General features: G+C 49.8%; 1 protein-coding gene across 1 annotated transcript in view; it reads right to left on the bottom strand.

The window, feature by feature from the left end:
• Window positions 1–6,000, bottom strand: part of SEMA4G (semaphorin 4G) — a 29,776-nt gene extending 23,776 nt beyond the window's left edge. Inside the window, exon 1 of the mRNA XM_029958586.1 lies at window positions 5,889–6,000. The gene's annotated coding sequence lies outside the window, so the exon portion shown is untranslated. The remainder of the gene's footprint in view (window positions 1–5,888) is intronic.

Here is a 6,000-nt window from a genome sequence, read left to right on the forward strand (position 1 = left end):
CTTGCACCATGATGAGAGGCGTGTTATAAAGTCAAAACCACCAGCGGAAAAACGGGTACTTTTCCCTTTTGACATGAGAAAGCAACAAGCAAACCTGCCTTTCTCCAGGCTCCTCCATCCATCAACTATGCTGTGAGACCTACATCACTGCTTTACCTGCCTCCATGGAAAAAAAGCCCAGCAGGGAGCACACCAGCCCCACACCATGGGGTCAATCTCACTGCTCCAGCACTCGCTATGTCGTCAGTCCCCTCTGCCTGCCCCAGGATCAGCCTGCACGGACTCTAAGCCAGCAGTGTTGTGTGGAGTGGAGGAGCAGAAAAGATCTGATGGTGGTGACTGGAGTCTAACAGCACTTGGGGCTTTGCAGCAGCTGAGTACATGCTCATCAAGCTTGGCTTTGTTCCTTGAGAGCGTCATGGACTCGTCAAGCCAAGCGTGATGCTCCACAGATTAGCCCTGGAGAAAAAAATATTCCAGTGGGCACAGAGCATGAAAGGCTCGGGAGCCTCTTCCCTTCAAGTCATTGAGCAAACTTTCCAAACCACTGTTTCTTCAGGCTGAGAGCCAGCAGGGAAAATTACAATTGCAGAAGAATTTGTCTGAGAAAGTTATAAGGAGATGGAAAAAGACAGGGGCAGACCAGAACAGCCAGACCATGCTACAGCCCATCCACCCCAGGGCTCAGCTTCAGGTAGGGATGGGACTTTTCCCCCCAGCTCAGTACAGCAACAGAGTTGCTGCCTCGACTTCCTGCAAGATCAGATGCTGCATTTCCCCTCAGTAAATGTTTGGCAGTGGAAACTGGGATGTTTTGCCCAAGGCCATTTGTTGATGAAGGCTGCCAGGTGTCGGCAGCCCCAGCCGCAGAGCCAAGCACGGTGCCAGGGCAGATTTTCTCAAGGGAGAAGCAGTTGAGTCACAGCAGCCTCCGATCCGTTCCCACAAGCCCGGCTGCAAGAGATGCACGGGAGTTCACAGGGGACAGGCGCTCACACAGGGAGCTGGCAGGATTTGGTTTGCTTGTCTGCAAAACTCTCTGAGCCAGTGGAAAGCATCTTCCTGGCTCAGGATCTGTCGGCAGCATGCCCGAAGGGAAGGGCTGGTGAGACTGTGGTAGGGAAGGGTCCTGACCTGCCTTTCAACTGGCAGAGCTGCTTTGGGATGCTCCTGGAAGAATGGGGGTCAAATGCCAGCAGGCACTGGAAATCCTATAGGAGAGTGGAGTTTTGGGGCTCAACATGGGGTCTTGTCTCAGCTCTGGGGCAGGAGCAGGACTAAGGTGGCTGCAGGGAGGGAGGAGGCACAGACACAGCTCCAGCTCCAGGTCCAGGAGAAGTGACTGGCTCAGATAGACATCGGCAAACCCCCTGCCCATCATCCCAGCTGCTCCCAGTAAAAGTAGACGGGCTCCAGCCTGGTCAGGGAGCACAGGGGTGTCTCTCTGTTTCAGCACAGTGCCCTATGTTTTCCTCTGCACAGCAGGTCAGGTCCCTGCCACAAACTGCCTAGAATAGCAACACACATCCCTGGGATTGCATGAGGGCTGGGATAAGATTTGTGGCTTTTAAAAGCTGCTCTTTTGGGTGAGCTAACCTGCACCACCCAGAGCTAAAGCCAGTAAGGTGTTATGGCCCCCAGCATCCACCCTCTGGACCAAGCCACCAGCCAGGATCCATGTCCCCAGGGACCTTTTGGTCCTCTGTGTCCCTGTGCCCAAGTGACTTCTCCCCAGCCCCGCCTGCTCCAGCACAAAGCCCAGCCAGACCTATGGGCATCCTGCCTCTCCTTCCCAGGCACCAAACCCCAATGCTGCCATCACTGCCACCAGAGAAGAAACAACCCAGCAGTGCAGTAAATAACCCCCTCACACACAGGCAGAGCACTGGCAAGCAGTGCCGGGCGCATCCATCATTCTCACAGTTTTTCTTCAGCTCTGACACTTTGATAGGGGTGAGGGGGTGGGGGAAGGAGAGGAGCTTCCAAAATTTATGAGCTTGGATTTAAAAATACATCTCCTAGAAGCAATGCAAAACCCAGAGATGGCGAAGGCGAGTGGCTTAAAAGTTGCCTTCAGGAATGAATGCAAAAGCTATGCCTGCTTCTGAAAGAGGGATCTGGGAGACCTGCATGGTTGATGTCGCAAACTGTGTTCCCGTTGGGATCATTTTGCAAGTCACAGCTCTCCGTGCCGTGCATTACAAGTGAAATGAAAGGTAGGAGTAACAAATGATGGGTAAAAATCCCTCCAGCCCAAAGGTAATGTCACCCTCAGTGCAAACAGGATTTGGACTGTCACCTTCAATCTCCCAGAGTTTCTCCTCTACATTTGTGACCTTGCACTGCTACATGCATATCCAGTGTCCCAACCCTTTTGGAAACAGATCCCCTTTGTGCAAATAAAAGAGCTTGTAGCTGTAAATTTAGCTAAAAACATCCCTGCCACAGGGAATCACGTATCAAATAATAAACCCAAACAAATGTCAGGAAGAACAACCGCAATATTGGAGTCCTTGGTCTTTATAGATGGACTGTCCCCCAGCAGGGTGCTGCAGAATGAACAGCTGAAAAACGTTACCCAGTCATTAAAAACATCTAAAAGTAATTTAGCCTGAGTGACAATGATGCTCAAAGCAAGCTGTTTGTCTGCTGAGGTAAAATGAGCTATTTCAAGCTTGCCTTTTGTTGTAGTTTTCTTTTAAAGTCAGAAAGGACTGAAAAACGCTGAGCTGACAGCCTCACCAGCATAGCCCTAGTGCTGCAGCAGTACTGTGGGGAGCATCACCATGAGCTGTCCTGTTCCCCCCCCCCGTCATTGCACTCCCATATTCCCTTGAAGGATGCTCAGAATGGACGGGGAAGATGGTCCCTGGGGCCACCACAGCATCTCTGATGAGTTACAGTGCCATTTAGGATGATGGTTTTGCCATGGAAACATATCCCTCCTAACAACAGATCTATCAGCACATGTCCCAAAAGCAGCCCAGCATTCATTGCATGGTAATTTTTGCTTCCCTGTGATGGAGGCCAGAAACTTATCCTTCCCATGCTTTTCCTTAAAAAAAAACCCAACAAAACCAAACAACCCAAATCTAGGTTAATCCATTGACAGCATGGCATGGGCCCAAGGTTCCTCTAAAAGCTCACTGTAAGCATATTTTTGGTGGGCTCTTTAGATACACAAAGCATTTCAAATGTCCAATGTTAAATATTTCAGGTGAAACATAACTCTTCTAAGTGCAGCCAGCCTCTCTAAAGCTCCGAGTCAGTGAAATTTCCCAGCAGCCCTTGGGAATTGATTTGCTTCTTGCTGGTACCTTCTCCCTGTACTGTTCAACTAAGTTAATGTATTCCAAAATCTGATTTTTTTTTCCCCCTCCCCCTACCTAATCAGATTTTGGGAAGCTGCAGTGAGATGCCTTACAAGCGGTTTTCATCCTTAGGTGTTTTCTGAGCAGGCTGCGTCCATCACGTCCTGGTGCTTTAGCCCATCTCTGTACAAACAGTATGTTCAAGAGTCAGCTGAATTCCTTTGATTCATGTACCTGCATATCCATATAGCTAATTTACCTTTATTAAATATTAAGAAAAAAAAAGGAAAGAAGAGGAGCTATTAAGAAGGACAGTGTCAAGGCCAGCAGAGCGAGTGCCAGAGGGCTGGGTTAATGAGTTGCGTGGTTGCTGCTGTCCAAGCACCCAGGCTGGCTGGAGCCAGGAACTGCTGTCCCAGCAGGACTGACTCACTCCTTCACCGGGCAGAAACACGCTGCAGTGTCCTGCACCCCTCTTTCATGTAGTCCCTGTGCTCTGGGGTCCATGGTTAACCCCTCTTGCTCCAGCCTCATCCACTGGTATTTTCCACCAGGAGGGGTCCTGTGTGTTGGACTTGGGCCAATCCCTGTGCCCAGCCCCAGCTGAATCCCTGTGCTTTGGAGAGAAGGTGAAACACGAGTGTGGATAAATCGATCTGTCCTCACGTCTCATGCAAAGGCCTCCCCGTTCTCTCCCACGGCCGGACAAAAGCACTGCCTCCTCTGCTGCCTGCGCCGGCAAGGTCACTGAGCTGCGCCCTGGCAAGGACACTTCCAAGGCAAGAGAGCAGGAAATTGCAAGACACTCATCACAATCGTTTATTCTTGTCATTTCTGACCCTCAGGGTAGGAGGAACATCAGAGCACTGCAGGCACGAAACAACAAGCTTTGTAGGTCATATCAGCGTGTAAAGTACCATTAGGAACCACAACACGGAGCATGAATAATACTTCCTTTATTCCATCATATACCTCAACGCCCCTTAAATAAATGCAAATGGTTATGTGTGGACGAGGTCTGTACAAGATGCCTGCTCAGGAACACAGGGCTGAAGCAGAGCTGGAGCAGTAAGTTTGCTCTCTTCCCTATCACAGGTCAGAACATCCGCAGCACTAACAGGCTTAGTGACAGTTCAAGCGATCCCAGGCGAAAGAGCCGGGAGAACGCTGTAAATCTTCCTCACGCAGATTTATGCTCTATCCATTAAACCAGAACCACAAAACACACGTCCTTCCACGCTATCCTCCTCTCTCTGAAGGACACCAGGGCAGGAAAAAACTTCGAAGGACTCCAAGCCTGGAAAGGGACCTTCAAGAACCAATCGCATCATTTCTGAAAAGCCATGAACAATCAACCTCGATGCCTTAAATCCTGAAATCCTTTCAGCAAATAATGACCTCGACTGCTAAAAATGATCAGATAACGCAATGGCAGTAAGAGATGTGCAGTGAGTCATCGCCCCCCAAGCGCTTGAACTCCCTTTGGTCTCAGCTGGAGTAGGGTGAGGTTGCCCCCAAGAGGCAAATCTGACACAGCAAGTAGAGAGGCAAAATGCTGAATTCTGCTCTAAAGGTACCAACTACATAGGAAGGATTTTTTTTAAAAAGTCACCTCATCTACTCTTATTTGTACTTCTCTCCAGCTGCAAACAGCTATAGATGGGATGGGAGGGGAGAGGAAGGAGGTCAGCTTTGGCATGTGGTTGGCTCTGTTCTGCTGGAGCTCCTGAACCACACAACTCATCTTCCTAGTCTCGCTCACAGGGTCATTAGAAAGATAAAAAAATATTGCTGAGTTTTCTTCAGCCACGAGACATTTGATCCCATACACCTCACTAGGCTCCTTCAGAGCAAGGGCTGGCACCACCACCTTCAACACCAACTTCTGCCTCGGGAGTGGAAGGAGAGACACCACCGTGGACACGACAGACAATTTGGAAACTATGAGATGACTTGACATGAAATCCCTCAGCTGTTCACATAAAGCATACAGGCAGCACACCACGCTGGACCAAAGTCCTAGCACCTTGCAGGGGATGCAGGAACAGGATGGACATCTAGGATATCTCCCCAGCACACACTCCACCCTCCAGGGATCAGCAGCCTGAAGCCTTCTCAGCCAGGGAGAGCTGCTTTCATTTCATAGACCCCTGCTGCATTTTTCTGCCACAAAATGCTCTTTGAACCTCTAAGCTTTTAGCATCCACAACATCCTGAGGCAAGCAGATCCCCAGTTCCTGTCTCCTTTTGTTTGCTTTGAGCTTTCTTGCTAATAAAAGAACTACGGAGTCTGAAGCCATATTACAGAGTGCCATTGAATAGCTTCTCCTTATTTGCCCTTTTTCAGGCCATTTGATTGTCGAGCTCTCCATCTTACATGGAGACATGACAACTATTTCCAACAGATGCAGCCAACTTAGGGCCACTGCAATTTATTCCTGTCCTTTACACACACATACAGACACCCTCACAAAGGGATAAACCCGTGATATAACCTGGGATTTAACCATTCCCAAAGCTGCTTTTCAAGAGGACACAGTTTAAATACCCCAGCTGAGATGTACACAAGGTACTCACTGCTCCTGCACCGGGCTCCTCGTGGGTCCCCCTGTCCCGCTGCCCTGCTCAGCCGGAGAACATTCCTGCATCCCCAGCACAAGCCCCTGCCGCAGCACCTCAGCTTAGTGTC

Source organism: Manacus vitellinus, unplaced genomic scaffold (assembly GCF_001715985.3).
Source record: "Manacus vitellinus isolate BGI_N305 unplaced genomic scaffold, ASM171598v3 scaffold_15_pilon, whole genome shotgun sequence".
NCBI classification, from domain to species: domain Eukaryota; kingdom Metazoa; phylum Chordata; class Aves; order Passeriformes; family Pipridae; genus Manacus; species Manacus vitellinus.